This window comes from Gopherus evgoodei, chromosome 2, assembly GCF_007399415.2.
Source record: "Gopherus evgoodei ecotype Sinaloan lineage chromosome 2, rGopEvg1_v1.p, whole genome shotgun sequence".
Classification (NCBI taxonomy): Eukaryota; Metazoa; Chordata; order Testudines; family Testudinidae; genus Gopherus; species Gopherus evgoodei.
In genome coordinates, this window is record NC_044323.1 from 130,234,310 (window position 1) to 130,251,629 (window position 17,320).

The 17,320-nt window shown below is 41.5% G+C and overlaps 1 protein-coding gene across 2 annotated transcripts in view; it reads right to left on the reverse strand.

Moving 5' to 3' along the window:
* SEMA5A (semaphorin 5A) overlaps positions 1–17,320 on the reverse strand; it is a 620,036-nt gene that overhangs the window by 186,262 nt on the left and 416,454 nt on the right. The gene's annotated exons all lie outside the window — the stretch shown is intronic.

Genomic DNA, 17,320 nt, shown 5'->3' on the forward strand with positions numbered 1-17,320 from the left:
AATGCCACTCATTGCCACTCCACACATTGGGAGGCTTTGTAAAATGCCATTTAATTTGGAGGATTCAGCTGGTTTTTCTATTAGTGTAAACTGCCCACTATACAAGTGAAAGGAAACTGAATATAAAATATTTTATAAAACAAACAATGGCAAAGCAGTTTAGGAGCATCAGACAAACACCTTAACACAGTGGATGCTGGAAGATCAACATTCAAAGTTCAGCTATTATGGGCACACATCTGCAGAATCCATTTATAGCAAGAACTATGATCAGAGAGTGTATAGACATTCCTATCATTTCTAATTTACAAGACTATAGTATACCTGACTATTTTAAAAGACTCAGCAAAAAATAATAAAGTACATTGTTACCTGACTTGATCTGCTTTTGTAAATGAATGAATTTAACTACAGATTACGAACAAATAGGACAGCTTTTATTAAACAAAGTAACCTCTTAAAGGAAGTGCACAAAGTATGAAGAGCCATATGTTTGTTTATTCGGTAAGGGTTTATGACACTACAAAGTACAAGTGCTTCACGCAGATTGTCTAATCATTTTGATCCTTATTAGAGAAAGTAATCACCTTTCCTCTGACTGAGAAATACAGTGATTCACTCTGCATGCTACCTGCCGTTTGGTCACCTCTGAGCAAAAACTGTTAATCACGCCAACTTGATACCAGACCATTTATGAGATTTCTGAATTTAATTAAGTATTCTCAACATTTAAAAATATTTAACATGAAAACAAAGGACCAAATTCTCATCCAGTGTAGACACCAGATGGGGTCTGGCTGAAAGAGAGCACTATGTGATTCTCTGTGTGCCGCAAATGGTGAACATTAAGGGTCCAGTCATGAAAACCCTCACTTACATAAATAATCCTTATATATACAAGTTGCCCTTTTCAGGCATATGGGGCAACCTATGTGAATGAGGAATGCTCATGGGAATAAAAGCTTGTGTAACCTTTGAGTGGGCTAGAGTTCACTTCATTTCCCGTCTCCAGTGCCTTAAAAAAAAGGCAAACAAAAAAACCTCCTCCCATAGAAACAGGATTCAGAGTAGAAGCTGTGTTAGTCTGTATCTGCAAAATAGAACAGGAGTACTTGTGGCAGCTTAGAGACTAACACGTCTGAGCATAAGCTTTCGTGGGCTACAGACCCATTTCATCGGATGCATGCAGTGGAAAATACAATAGGAAGATCTATATATACACAGAGAACATGAAACAAGGGGTGTTACCATACACACTCTAATGAGAGTGATCAGTTAAGGTGAGCTATTACCAGCAGAAGAGAAAAAAACTTTTTGTAGTGGTAATCAAAATGGTCCATTTTCAGCAGTTGACAAGAAATTGTGTGGAACAGTAGGGGGTGGAAATAAACATGGGGAAATAGTTTTACGTTGTGTAATGACCCATTCACTCCCAGTCTTTACTTAAGCCTAATTTAATGGTGTCCATTTTGCAAATTAATTCCAATTCAGCAGTCTCTCATTGGAGTCTGTTTTTGAAGGTTTTTTGTTGTAATATTGTGACTTTTAGGTTATTGAATGTTATAATTCTTGAAACAAATCAGACGTCAAGAATTATAACATTCAAAAACCACTTGGAGAACACTTCAACCTCCCTGGTCACTCGATTACAGACCTAAAAGTCACAATGTTGCAACAAAAAAACTTCAAACCCAGACTCCAATGAGAGACTGATGAATTGGAATTAATTTGCAAAATGGACACCATTCGGCCCACAGGACTGTCCTGTCCAGCCCTTGAACTCCTGGCCTGGGAGGCTAGCCCCCGTCCACATCCCTGCTTTCTCCCCACCCCGACCCCAGCAGCCTCAGCTCTCTCGCTCTGCTGCAGGCACAATGCTCTGGGCGGCAGGGCTGTGAGCTCCTGGGGAAGTGCAGCTGCAGAGCTGGGCCTGACCCAGTGATCTGAGCTGCGTTGTGGCAGCGTGGCCCAGCTACAGCCGGGCAGCACGGCTGTAGTGCCACTAAGCACCAGTCCTCCAGACAGCACGGTAAGGGGGCATGAGTGGGGGGGTTGGATAGAGTGCAGGGGAATTTGGGGTGGTGGTCAGGGGGAGTGGATAGGGGTAGGGCAGTCGGGGGAGGAACAGGGGGTTGAATGGGGGCAGGGATCTTGGGGGAGCGGTCAGGAAGGAGAGGGGGTTGGATGGGGCGGCAGGGGGCAGTCAGGGGCAGGGGTTCCAGGGGCAGTCAGGGGACAGGGAGCAGGAGCGGCTCTAGCTATTTTGCTGCTCCAAGCACGGCAGGCAGGCTGCTTTTGGCGGCTTGTCTGCGGCGGCTTGTCCCCGGTCCCACAGATTTGGCGTACTCACTGCCAAATTGCGGCTGAATCCGCAGGACTGGAGGACCTCCCACAGGCACGCTGCCAAAGGTTACCTAACTGCCACCCTAGCAGGGACTGGCAGAGCGCCCCCTGCGGCTTGCCGCCCAGGCATGTGCTTGGAGTGCTGGTGCCTGGAGCCACTGCTGACAGGGAGAAGGGTGGTTGGATGGGGCAAGAGTCCGGGGTGGGGGCATCAGGAATGAGAAGAGGAGTTGGATGGGGTGGCAGGAGTCCGCGGGTGGTCAGGGGACAGGGAGCGGGGTGTGTGGATGGGACTGGGGTCCTGTGGGGGCCGTCAGGGAATGGGGGGGTTGGATGGGGCACGAGTCCTGGGGGGGAGCAGATAGGAGGTGGGGGCCAGGCCACGACCCCCTTCCCTAACCGGCCCTCCATACAATTTATGAAACCCGATGTGGCCCTCAGGCCAAAAAGTTTGCCCTCCCCTGCTCCATTTTCTTGTAGATATTTTCAGTTGGAATTCATGCAGACTCTTCCTATACTGAAATCACTGCTAGCCAGTCAGGTAACTGATCAACCAACCGCTCAGTTAAGTGTATAGATTTAAAGACAGCCCTGTTATAAGAAAATACAAAACTGAGAATAGCAAAATAGAAATGACTCTTTCCCCATTACTGCATTTAAAGAAAAGCTGGTGAATCAGACTACTGAGACAATTTAACTCGAACAATTTGGCTAAAATCAGAACAACATTCAAAGCATACAATTAAAATAGAAGTTATTTTTCCCTCTCAATTTCCCCTTGTTATAATCAGCATTGCCCATGTTTCCCTGTTAGAGGCTTAACAATGTCAGTAACCTGCTGCAAAACGCTTCAGAGTTAGGGACAAGCGAGTTAGGGCTCAGCTTCTCCCAACTCACACAGGGCACCTGGCCTTCGGCAAAGCAGCTGCCTTGCCTGCTTGCCCTCATGGAGTCTGACCCCAGCAACAGGGAACCTATTGGAGCAGACCCAAAACTACCACACCCAAGTCCAGAAGCTTCTGGATGTGGAGTGCTTAATCTGCCTAGCAACAATGACCCAGACACAACTCACTTGTACCCAGGGCCGTCCTTAGGCATAGGCAGAATAGGCAGCCGCGTAGGGCCTCACTCTCCCTGAGGGCACCACTCTCCAGGCAGCCCAGACAGTGTAGAAGCAGGGCTGCTGGGTCCTAGAGAGAGCCGAATGCAGCAGAGTCTGAGGAATGGGATTGGCTGCTGGGGTCTCTGGGAAGGGGTGGGGGTAGGGTTGGGAAAGGAGCTCACCTGTGAGTGTGACTCTTTCCCCTCGGCTGAGGTCAGGTGAGGCAGGCTCTGTGGCTCTGGAACCAGTATCCCTTGTTGTCTCCCATAACATCCATTCTTCTCCCCCCTGCCCCACGGAGCACTCCCTCCTTTCTCCCTCCTCCCCAGAAGCACCCCTCTCTCTCCTCCCTCCCCTCCGTCAGGGCTGGGTTGGGTGAAGTGCTGGGGGTAGGTGGGGGGAGGAGAGGCTGGCTGCCTGCCTGCTGAGGAATGAAAGTGAAAGTAACTCACTTCCTCGGCAGGCAGCCAGGATTGGAATGTCACACAGGGCTTGGCTGGGGTTAGCCAGATGTGTGAAAAATCAGGATAAGGGATTGGAGTAGGGTGAGCAGATATCCCTATTTTATAGGGACAGTCCCAATTTTGGGGTCTTTTTCTTATATAGGCTCCTTTTACCCCTCCACCCCCACCCATCCCTGTCCTGATTTTACACACTTTCTGTCTGGTCACTCTAGGTGGGGGTAATTGGTGCCTATATAAGACAAAGCCCCAAATAACAGTCCTGAATCCAATTTCAATGTTTTTTTTTAAATCAATATCTTAGCCAAAACCAGAAAATTAAGTTGTTGACAATTATTAGTGACAGGTTTGGTTTGAGGCAGGGAGTGGGTCAGTTTTCATCAGAGAAACAAAAAATGTTGACTGACTTTCCTATAGCCTGTTACTCCTCATAAGAGCCCTCCAACAACTGTAATATGCTCATCTCCTTACTAGTGTATAAAGCAGGGTTCGGCAACCTACGGCACACCTGTCAAAGGTAGCAGGTGAGCTGATTTTTGATGGTATGCAGCAGCAGGCTGAGCGGCTCAGCCCATCACTGCTCGGGGGTTCCGGCTGCTGCCCTATTGCCATCTGGGATACCAGCCATCGGCCCCACTCAGCACCTGCTGCTGGCCTGGGGACCCCCAAGGAATCCCAGGCTGGCAGTGGGCTGAGCAGGCCAGTTGAACCACTCAACCTGCTGTCAGCTTGGGGTTCCATTCACTCAGCCGGCCGCGGGCTGAGTGGGCTGGTGGCGGGCTGAGCGGGCTGGTGGCGGGCTGAGCAGGGCCGGTGGCGGGTTGAGTGGCTCAGTCTGCTGCCAGTCTGGGGTGCCAGCAGCACTCAGCCTACTGCTACTCCGGGGTTCCGGCTGCCGGCCCCTTGCCAGTCAGGAGCTCAGCCGCCAGCCCCACTCTGCCTCCTGCCAGCCTGGGTGAGCAGAATCCCAGGCTGGTAGCGGGCTGAGGGGGGGTTGGCGGCCAGGATCCTGGCTGGCAGGAGTTGGTGGTCAGAACCCCAGACCAGCAGTGGGCTGAGCAGGGCCTGAGATCCTTGTCTAGGGTTCCAGCCACCAGCCCGCTGCCAGTTTGGGGTTTCATTTACTCAGCTGGCAGTGGCCTGAGCAGGACCGGTGGCCAAGACCTCAGATAATAACAATAGTTTATTTATATAATATAGACATAGAGAGAAACCTTCTACAAACATTAAAATGTATCACTGGCACGCGAAACCTTAAATTACAGTGAACTTGGCACACCACTTCTGAAAGGTTGCCAACCCCTGGTATAGAGTGACCATATGTTGTACTAAGATTCTCCTGCTTTTTTTTTTTCCCTGTGAGTCAGTATAACTTTTGCCAGCCCAGAAGTTGGGCAGCCAATGTTTTACTTTTTCACAATGTTTTCTCCAACTTTCATAAAGTAAATACATAGTTAATATGAGTTAAAAAGGCCAGGGACACTTCTTTGTGAAGAATCTGTACAGCTGATCATGCCCATAGACGATCCAGAAAAGAAATTTGAGGTTGAATTTTTTAATGTTGTGATGGATAAAGCAGTATCTGCTGTTGATGAAAGGTTTAATACCTTGCAAGTACACCATGAACAGTTTGGATTTTTGTATGACATAACTAAATTCAACAAAATAGGAAAACAAGAGCAACTAACGACAAAGTGCAAGAATCTAGAGAGCCTCCTGAAGCACGGTGATAGTTTTGATTTAAATGGACTTGAACTGTACGAAGAATTGAGTACACTGTCATCAGTGTTGCCACATGCAAAATCGGTGATGGACATTGTACAGTTTATTCATACCTGCAAACTTGATGACATACATCCTAATGTGTACATTGCCACTCGTATTCTACTGACAATTCCTATAACAGAAGCATCAGGAGAACGGAGTTTCTCAAAACTAAAGCTCATTAAAAACTATCTCCGCTCTACAATGAGTCAGGAATGCTTGACTGGTCTTGCTATTCTTGCGATCGAACATGACACAACTTTGTCTTTGTCATACAATGACATTATTACTGATTTTGCAGCCAAAAAAGCCAGAAAGATTGCTTTTAATTAAAAACAAATCTTTGTTTCAATACCTCTTCATATAAATTTCCAATAAAATTTTGATAAATTAAAAAAATATATATTATTTGCATCATTCTGTCATATCAGAATTTTTTCTATAATGCTGCTTCTTTAGTGCTAGTCCATCAGCATTACAGTGTGCTTAATTAAGTTAAACTGGTTTTAATAATGTGAATGTGGCAAGTTTTCCAATACAATAAGCTTATGTTTGTGTTGCTAAGAGCAGATCAGGCACAGGGGCATCAGTTTAATAATCTCGCCTAGGGCACCATAAATCCTAAGGCCGGCCCTGCTCGTACCTCCCCACAATGGGTCTCTTAAAGATATATCTCCCTATAAGCACATGGGTTACACTTGCATGGTCAGAGTCGTGACCTCTGAATACATCTTGCTTAGGCCTTCAGATTACACTTGCATTTCACAGAAAATAAAATCATTTAACATCATTCTCTATATCTCTCTCCTTTCTTGGAATAAACATATTTGGAAGGATTTACGTAGAAAAGATTATTTGTTCAAAACTACCTTCTGAATTACATTTTTTATTTTTATTATAATTTTACCTCCTTCCCTCCCAAATATGACTAATCAAATTGCAATTGACTGTCCCTTTCTCTCAATCCACCTAAAGTATAATTATATCTAAAATTAACTAAACCCTTAGCAGACTGTGATTCTGCATTACAGGTGGGTGCAAAGCAGCACAGTAGACAGACAGCATGACAGTAAAAGACTGTTCCTAGTACTGGTGACTGGATCCAGAATCGTAACTGCAGTCGCAGCAAGTTTCAAGGTCAGCGCATGATGTTTGAACTACCACAAAAAAGGGTACGTCTTCACTACCTGCCGTATCGGCGGGTAGCAATCGATTGCTCGGGGATCGATATATCGCGTCTCATCTAGACGCGATATATCGATCCCTGAACGCGCTTATATCGATTCTGTAACTCCACCAACCCGAATGGAGTTGCGGAATCGACAGGGGGAGCCGTGGACATCGATCCCGTGCCGTGAGGACAATGAGTAATTCGGTCTTAGATACTTCGACTTCAGCTACATTATTCACGTAGCTGAAGTTGCGTATCTAAGATCGATTTTCCCCCGTAGTGTAGACCGGCCCAAAAAGTCATTAGCTGAGTTGCTCTGTGGATAAGCTTGAAATTATACTGTGGTCCATCATCCCTGCTGGAAATGGGATGTGAAGCCAACATCAGAAGAATAAACTGGGAGAAAGAAAAGAATTGGGGGAATATTTATACCTATTATGAAAACTGTATTTCTTCAACTAAGGACATAGCAGATTGTCTACACACGTGTTTTGGTATAATGTATATAATTAACTTGTACACACATACATAATGTACCTCTCTGTCTCTACACACTGCCAACCCAAAGATTAAAGTAGATTCCAGATTAGACAAAGTAAGAGTGCTTTGGAAGTGAAGTGCTGTTTGGACAGCCGAAGAAAAAGGAATGTTTTGTTTGTTTAGGATTTGTTTCTTTTTTCTGTACAAAAAGAGCAGTAGAATGTTATGGTAACAACAGAGTAAGAATGATAAGGTTGGACTGTGTCATAAATAAAGATTGTTGAGCTACTTTCTAGATACCACTATTAATTTCAGTGTGTGATATGAATTACATGAAACTAAAAGAGAAAATAAAAGCCACTGCATGTGTCTATATAAATCAAGGATATCAAACTCATTTGGTGAAAAGGCCAGAATTCCATTTTTAATTATGCTCCATGGCCTGGGCTATAATTTTAGGACTGCATATTACCCCAATCCATGGAAAATATGCTCACCTTTAGACCACTGCTACTAGTGCCTTCCCCACCCCATTCTGCTTTCTCTGTTTTTTGCCCCTTTTTCTTGTCTTTGTGTATATTCTTTGTTCTTCCCTCTGCCTTTCTTTTCCTGCAGTATCTTCCAATTCCCATGTCTCCATGGTCTTCATTCTCAACCCTTCCCCATTATATCTGTTAAAATGATCCGCTATTATACAGCTAATATTGACACTGACAAGGGATCATGAACGAGATTGAAAAAGGACAGAGCACTTCCCACATCTCACAGCCATTTTTTCAGGGATTCTGCAGATTCAGGTAGACAACACTGCATCAGTTTATGTTTGATTCACATCTGGAAGGTTTTCTTCACATTCATAAGGGCTACAAACTTACTTTTCTTTTAGATGAAATCTTAGATTCTGAAAAATTTGAACTTGTTCTGTGGGTCACACATAGCCCACAGACCATGTATCTATGTATATATATGACACCACTGATCTATACACATGTAGATGCATATCTATCTGTGCAAACTCATAGACTCAATTAATCTCCTTTAGGTTAATGTAATCCAGAAATAACTCCACTAAAATTATTGGTCAGTATGTAAACTGGCAATTAAAGTCATCTAAACAAACTTAACTCTGCCCCTGTATAATCAGCTGCAGAACAACCACAAACCAAGATCTAGTCCTATCCTTAAAAAACACATATCACTGTATGAGCTACTCTGAAAATGAATTATACCTACCTGAGCTATCTCACTGCAGTTGATGGGATGATTGCCTAACAAAACAAACAGTTCCTGGTGCATTTAATCCAAATAAGAGAAATAGAAACTTAAAATGTATAAGTTATAGAATGGAGAAGACAGATATCAGGTATTTGGACAGCATCAACCATGCATCTTTGTCCACTCTAAAATTAAAAGAAAAGCAATGGGTGAGCATGGGGGCAGGAGAGAAGGAAAAAACTAGAATATTGCTCAAAGTTCTCTGGGGAAAGAAACATTTCAGGCCACTCTATCCCAATTCCTCATGTAAATACTTACTTCAGAACCATAGTGGCTCTTCCTATGCCAGGAAATAGCCATAATGAAGGTACCATGATAAATGCAGACTTTTCTAACGGATATAACTTTCCCTTCCATGGATACAATAAAATTTATAGCATCATCACAAATATTGACAACAACTCCCACTGTTATTTCAGAATATGGATGAATAGCATGTTCACATTCTGGGATTATGCAAGACAAGCAGGAATAGATCCAGACAACTGATAGTTTTGTTTTCCAGTGAGAATGACTGGATATGTGGGGGAAGAGAAAAAGATAGCGATATTGGCAAGATAGAACCAACTCACTGAAGTACTATGTAAGTAGTACAACAATGTTTGCATAAAGAGACTTGCTAATTTAGTAACTGTATAGTGGATATCTAATGTACTGTGAACGAGGATGATGAAAAATCAAAGAAGGTTCTGGCTGAAACAACATATGGTGGGTCCAGTAAGTCTATAATGACACACAACATTTCATTAATAATTGAATTTGAGGCAAGGTTATGGAGAGCAAATTTGGAGACACCCTAGTCCACAGTGAACAAAAAATGAATGATGAAGTAGGAAAAGGACAATCACTAAAAATGAGAAGCAAAGTTTGAGATGAAAGTGGTCTGATGGAGTCAAAACACATCAAAAGCAATAGAAAATGCCACACAAATTAAAATGTGATGGCTTGCAGAGGAAGAAATATTTAAATGACTACCAAGCATGGGCTGAATCTTGTAAAAGATAAGAAGAAATAAGCCTGCAAGCAAACTACCAGAACTCTTACTTCTGGAAAGATTTCAGCCAGGAACAGGGGCACACAATGAAGCATTTACAAATTATTGAAGAGAAATAGAAGACAAACATTTATATTTCAGCTCATGTTTGTGAAAGCTTACTGAATCCTTGGAGAAAAATTGTTTTTCACAAGCCATAAAAAAGCAATTGTATGGCTGTATGTAGTGAGGTGGTGGGATACCCTGCAGCCGAGCCTCCCCTAAAACCAACATGGGCGGAGCCCGTGGGGTCCTGTGCCCACCCCTCAGAGGTCATGGTGCAGGACAGGAAGTAGAAAAGTCCCGCTGCAAAGCTCTGTTGAAAGCCAGCCGCCGGAGAGGCCAGATGCCCATGGCCCAGCTCCGGATTGGGGAACGCAGGCAGGCCACAGCCAACCTGAGGACTTGCTGGGCCAGCTGAGCCTACCCCTCGCCAGCTACCCCGAGGAGGAGCTGCGCCTATCCCTCGCCAGCTACCCTGAGGAGCAGCCAAGCTTACCCCTTGCCAGCTGCCCTGAGGAGCTGCCAAGTTTATCCTTCGCTAGTTACCTGGAGGAACTGATGGTGCTGGAAATTGCCGAGGACGTCAGCCAAACCCACGTACCCTACGAGGGGGAGTCCGGAAGTAGCCCAGGGGCAGCCGACCCTGGCCTGGCCGCAGCAGGGCCAGAACCAATGTCAGTGTGTTGCGGTCAGGATCCCCACTGACACAGCAGCGAGTCTCCTGCCGCTGCTAGGGCCCTGGGCTGGGACACAGTGGAGCAGGTGAGCCTGCATCCCCCCTGCCACCCCACTCATAGGTGGCAGTCTCCCCCTCACACCAGATACTCAGAAGCCTGAGCTCCTGACTGTGTGTTTGCTGCTCCGCCCTGACCTAAGGTCAGGGCTTATATTGAATTATTGGCTCAGCCCCTGTCTAAGGGCCCGAGCTCCTGACTGTTTGTTTACTGGCCAGCCCTGACCCAGGGCTTGGACCCAGAGCGAACTAGTGCGGGGCGGTGCGGTCCCCCACAACCCTGCGGAGGGACGAGCCTCGGCCAAGCCCTTCTATACTGTATTTCTTCATTTATTTATTTAAAATAATTCTACCTATCTGTTTGGGGAAAAACACTTAAAATCTCAGATGAGTCTTGAGTTCTGCCACATTTTATCAAACAAACATTTAATGTCCATTTTTTAAAATGACGTTTTGCCCAGGACCCTGGAGAGTGGCCTCATTTTGTGAAATCAACATATTTTATTCAAATTGGCAAATAAGTAAGTCAACTTTTTCCAAATACATGTGCCTAAAGGTAGACTTCTAAGTACATAATCAGGCATCTAAATAAGTGGCCTAATTTTCTAAAGTGCTGAGGATCTAGGAGCTCCTGTTTACTTCATACTTCTGGTATTATATTTTAGTAACATTTGAGTGAAAAACATAGTTGCAGTTAAAATTATATGAAGGGTCAGCAACAGACATCTGGGGACTGATTTCCAAATGTGTCCTTAGGCTACTCGCCACTTGCATGTCTGCATTTGTGGGTTTACAATTGTGCCTATACTATTTGCACATTGACCCCACTTGTGCAGATGATAGCTTCCTCTACTTGCACACATTGAGATAAAATTAACATCAGCAAAACCCACTAAGCTTTATAAACTTAATATCTGAGGAGAATTGTCAGTGTTGGAGAGAACTTTAAAATAATTACTGGGAGATTCACACAACATCCCTACAACATATTTAATAAAGAAAGATGACTTCTTCTTATCTAGACTTGCACTTCATTCACTGAATAGGTGGGTGAATGGTTGATGTGTGACCAAAGGAAATAACAAGAAGAGAAGCAGACCATATAAGACAGAGAGAATGGCTTGAAGTTATCAATGCAGCACCTAGAGCAATAGGTGGAATTAAGTTTGCATATACGTACAAGAAGTAAATTGTCAAGTATATCTTAAACCATAGGAGTACAGTTTATGTTTAAACACCTTACAACATTCATCAGCATAAAGATCAGATGTATTATTATAAACAAAATTTTTAAATTAGCAAATGTCTATTTAGGTTCAAAATGTAGAAGTAATAGCCACAGATTATTCCCCTACCCCCACAGGTATAATCTGAATGCTTCCAAAATGCAATATTTCCTAACACATTATTTGATCTTGCAGTTCATTATAATCTATTTTTCATAGTGCACTAGTACCAATATTCCAGATGTACTTGTAAAAGGTGTAAAATGACAAAGGAGCGATTGATTCAACATGAAGAATGCTCCCTCAAAAGGAAAAACTGCATAAATGTCAGATTTGTTTAAAAGCATCTATACTTTTTCCAAAAAAAAATCAGTGTTTGCATGTGTCAAAAGTAATATTTACATTATTTTTACAATATAACCATATTACAATTAAAGCAAAATATGCTAGTATTATGGTCTTCAGGGTTATAAGGTAGAGTGTTTCCTTTTATATATCTGGTGACATACAGATCTTGTCCAAAGTGGTTGATTAACATCCTGTTCCTGAGCAAGAATATAAACAAAGATGTCTTCCCTCACTACAGGGATTGATAGCCATTGGGGAGAACATGACTTTGGTTAGCGAGATAAAATTATTCTGTTAGGAGAGAATATTAGGAATAAATTATCTAGAGCAGTTGTGGAATTTCCATCATTGGAGATTTTTAAGAGCATGCTAGACAAACACCTGTCAGGAATGGTCTAGATAAAACTTAGCCCTGCCACGAATGCAGGGGACTAGCCTAGAAAACCTCTCGAGGTCCCTTCCAGTACTACAATTCTATGATTCTATTATTAGACTTTGGGAAGCTCACATATGTTTGTAAAGAACTTTGGTCAACTTCTGAACCACTGAAATCAATGGCAAAACTCCCATTATGTTCACATGGGCCATGATTATATTCCTGGAGATTAAACATACCCTATAAAGAGAAAAAGATCAGTTGTAAGAAGGCCCAGTACTCATTTATCAAATTTTGGATTTATGATTGGAATATTGCTTTAAGAAAAATATTTGCTTTTGAATTTGATCTAGCCCTCTGAACAAATTATGAAAAAAAATAGTATTGTGGTAGTACTTAAGATCCCTTGTCATTGACCAGAATCTCACTGCAGCAGACACTGTAAAAACACAGAACAAGATGGTCTCTCCCCCAAAGATCTTATAATCTGCTTTTGGCATTCTCTAATCTGATATGTCAAAATACCCCAAAAACATAGAGCAGTTAGTAAACTGTCTTGTCTAGGTGCATAAGGGGAGTGTGGATAAGAACCCTTCTTGTAAGGGGTAAGCATAAGGAGATTCAGACTCCACAAAGTCTTGACCTTTGCACTCACTGTGTATAAAACTAAGGGGAATATTAGCAATATCAGTGGTACAACATATTTAAAAGAGAAGAGTGGGAAAAAGATTATGGCCATGCTCTCCTGCATCAGCTGACAGACTGAAATCAGCATAAAAGGTGTGGGAAAAGAGAACATATCTCACTGCATACCCCCAAATTTAGGTGCATAAGCCATATCTAAATGTGTTCCCTCATCCTGCTCAATGGTCTGTGTGATCCATAGGCAAATGGATTGAGGAATAGCTATTGTGGCAAAGGTCCTCTAATAACCTCTCCATTCCCTCAGTTGGCTGTGACTTTCAGAGAATGAGAGCCCATTCACTGCAACATTTGAAAGAATGTACGTGTTGAATGTAAGACATCATTGTAAAATTTCTTTTTTAAAACTAAAATGTTTACCTTTCCAAATTTAAAAAAAAGTTTAAAAGTAACTTAAGCCACACTTGGAGTGTGAATAATTAAAGCCAGCATTCATTCTCTTCTATTTTACCACTTTTTTCTTCTGCTTTGGGAACTTAGTTTGAAGTGTTGGCTGTAGTCGGAAATATAGGTGTGTAAAAAATGGTTCTGTCATACTCAACATATCCCATGTGAGTTATACGTGCTTACTTCAGAGTAGTTTTTACTACAGTATGACGTGAACAGCCCGTGAAACAGTAAGCCTCAGGCCTTCGCTAGACTTTCTGAATTTTACTTTCAGTAACTTTATAAGCAACCAGGATGTTGGAGATAGAAATGATAGAATTTGATTTTAAAATTCCAGTTTAAATTTTCAAAGTTGGAATTTCAAAAATTCATCTTTTTAATTCTAAACTGACCATGTTTTATATTTTCATTGAAAGACGATATGAAACCGAAAATTGTTTGGACTATTGGTGTAGCTGTGTTGGTCCCAGGGTATGAGAGAGACCGGATAGGTGAGCAATCTTTTATTGAACTAACTTCTGTCAGTGGAAGGGACATGCTTTCAAGCTTCACAGAGCTCTTCTTTATGTCTGGAGAAAGTAACCAGAATGCCTGAGCTGAATATGGGGGAGAGGGGAAGCAAGTTCTTAAGCATAAAGATTTCTCACATGCTGTGGGAGACCACTTTAAATTACATGGACGATTAAAGGTTGGCAGGCAATGGAGTGTGTTACAAATTATTGTTATGAGCCATAAAACCAGTGTCCCTGTTAACTCCATGGTTTAGTATCTAGCAAAGTTATGAATTTCAGTTCCTAGGCTCAACTTTTGAAGGTGTTGTGCAGGTTTCTTATGAGGACAAGGACTGAGAGGTCAGATATTGAGTGAGCACTTTGTGAAAAGTATTCGCTTACATGTGATAAGATGTTTTTGTCTTTCATCATTTTTCTGTGTGAGTTCATTCAAGAGAGTAGTGAGCGCCTGGTTTTACCCACATACTTGTTGTTGGGGCATCTGATGCCCTGGATGAGGTATACCACATTTTATGATAAGTGTGCTGTGGGGGTATTGTCATTGTAGCAGTGGAGATCAGTTCTTTGAGATGCTGTGTCCTGGTTTGTGGAGAGCTTGCTTCTGATTATCACAGAATCATAGAACTGGAAAGAACCTCAAGAGGTCTTCTAATCCAGTCCTCTGCACTTAAGTCAGGACTAAGTAAGTATAATGAGCTTGAGAAGGTTGACTGAAGGCCAGAAAAGGGGGTTTAGTGTGGGGTAGTAAGTGACAAAATGGAGATATGCAGTTAGAGTAATTTAAGTGGTCTCCTACAGCATGTGTGAAACACTTACGCAAAACAATCTGTCACACCATATATGTAGCTCACACACTCTAGTTACTTTCTCCAGACCTGAGGAAGAGCTCTGTGAAATTCAGAAGTTGTCTCTTCCACCAACAGGAATTGATCCAATAAAATATATTACCTCACTCAAACTGTCTAATATCCTGGGAACAATATGCCTACAACAGCAAGACAAATGTTGAAATTGTCATTCTTAGTTATTTTAGGAATTACATCTAAATCTTAATATTGGAGTGTGATGCTTTATTGAAGCATGAATTCCAAATCTGAATATTTCTTTAGTTTCAGAAATATTTCTACAAGCTAATATCTCCCTTTGAATGTAATTCAACACAAACTCCATTTTGGAATAAGACAATGAGAGTATTAGGGTATTTTGTTCTTTTTTCTTATTTTTAAAACAACCCTTGGCATAAGATAATAAACAGTGAGTTTTATTTTCTTTATAATCTTCAGTTTACCATAAATGCAGATTGAAAATCTGAATTTGTTCTAGTTTGCAGACTTAGTAAAGAATAAAAAATGTGATAAACACAGGAAGCATTTCAGCCATTCAGATGCCTTGCTACTACAACTCATTACCATGATAAAGACAGAAACAAGATCAGCCAATGGCAAAATTAAGAATAGTACAGACATAAAACAAATAGTTTGTTATTAAGGCAAGCAACCATAAAACAAAGGTCCCTGCCAAATGGAGTATCTGGAAAAACAGCAGGTAGCACACTTTTGCCATGATTTTCTTAAAAGAGTTGCAAGCTGTGGATTCTACTTTACTAATATAAAAGACTAAATTTTAAACACTAGATAGTCTAAATAAAATGGCTTTGCTAAAAAAAATTCTTTGCAAAATCATATTACTCAAGGGAAATAGCTATAAAAACATAAGATCTGGCTTTTTCAAGATTCTAACATTAGTTTTCTAACAGTTTTCTGTAACACACCGCAGAAGGATATCTTCTACCAAAGAAAAATTACAAGTAGTTTGTCATAGTTGTTTAATTAGATTTTGAAAAATATCAGTGTAATCCAGAGTGACAGAGTTGGTGCTCTCAACATGAATACAGACACTGCCAAAAATCTCTAGGTTTAAAAATAAACAGTAAGCATCTTTTCTAGTATACAGAAAGCACTTGCAAGCACCAACAAGTCATCTTTACCTAACTGTCATTAGTGGGTGAATCACTGGTACATTCTAGCTGCTTTGCATTGTTTTAGCAATGATAAGCAGTCATACAACTACACAACCTATCAGTTAAATTATGTTTATGGCTGCTATGTGTCACTGAAGCGTCATAAAAAGCCAGAGCATAGCAAAGAACAGGGTTCAGTATGTTTTGATATAGATGAGACATGCAGGTGATACTCAGGTTCGATGCAAATAAAGTTTAAGTGGAATTTGGAGAGTCTTGAAAACTTGACTTGTTCACACGAGCCTTTAGGCCGGAATGTTAGAAGTCTGGCAAGAACTGCTTTTGGCCACACTGACAAATGGAAATAGGCTTTCTGCTTCAGGATCTGCTCCAGAAACCAAAATATTAGTGATATTTCAAGCACTTGGGTTTAAATCCAACTCTGCTCTCACATTCAGAGGGATATGGATGTGAGAGGCTGGTTTATGAATCTCTAATATTTGTAGAGAGGACTGGAACCCAAATTTCCATAGCTTAAAGTCCAGGCAAAAATAAAGTCACCCCCATTGTAAGAGAAAGAGAAATGTTACCAGAAAGAAAAAGAGTAAAGATGACTCACTTCTCCAGTTATTCCATCAGGTGAACTGTCAGTGTCTTCTGCTCACCACTAACTCATCTACTCTCACAATGCTGCATTTCATAGCATCTTTACGATTAAAGAACGTTTTCTGGCAATTGGAAAAATAAAGTTCAGTCTGTTCTTGGTTTTGATAATAGTGGCTATGATTTTTAGTAACAGTTTAGTAAGAGGCCTGAGATAAGTTATATCTACATAGTTCTATAGTGCCCTGCTAAGTGTACAATGGTCTAAATACCAAAGAGTATTTAGCTTCAACATTATCAACATTACCAGAAACATGTAAAGATTAGCTGTTTCTTTTGCAGAGAATGTTGAAAGAAGCCCATAAGGAATGAAGAAAATTTGTTTTTAAATATTATTTACTTGGTTTAAAAATGTCAGTATTTCTGTGATCCAATTTTTTTAACACCCTCTGGATTATAGTGAAAGTAGTTTTGAAATATAAACCCTAAAAAGCCAGAATACTATTGTAAAATATTAGAGTCATCTTTATTATTTTTGGCTCCAGACCTTTTTTACTGTCTCCTTGCCTTTTATATTTCAAGTAAATGTTAGTGCTCTATCTGAGTGAATGATGTACTGAAAATTAAATTTTTGAAAGGAATGTGCTACATTGTTGATGATGGTTATCAACAAGAAGGCATGATGGTCCATTATAGGCACCTGGGCTTCTAAATTGGTGAGATAATTGAATTCATTTGCAAACTGTTCAGAATCTGAAAGGGCACACTTTTAGTGATAAACTATTTGAATATCCTCTGCAATGATTACAGAGAGTAGAATTTTAACACCCTTTCAGCAATC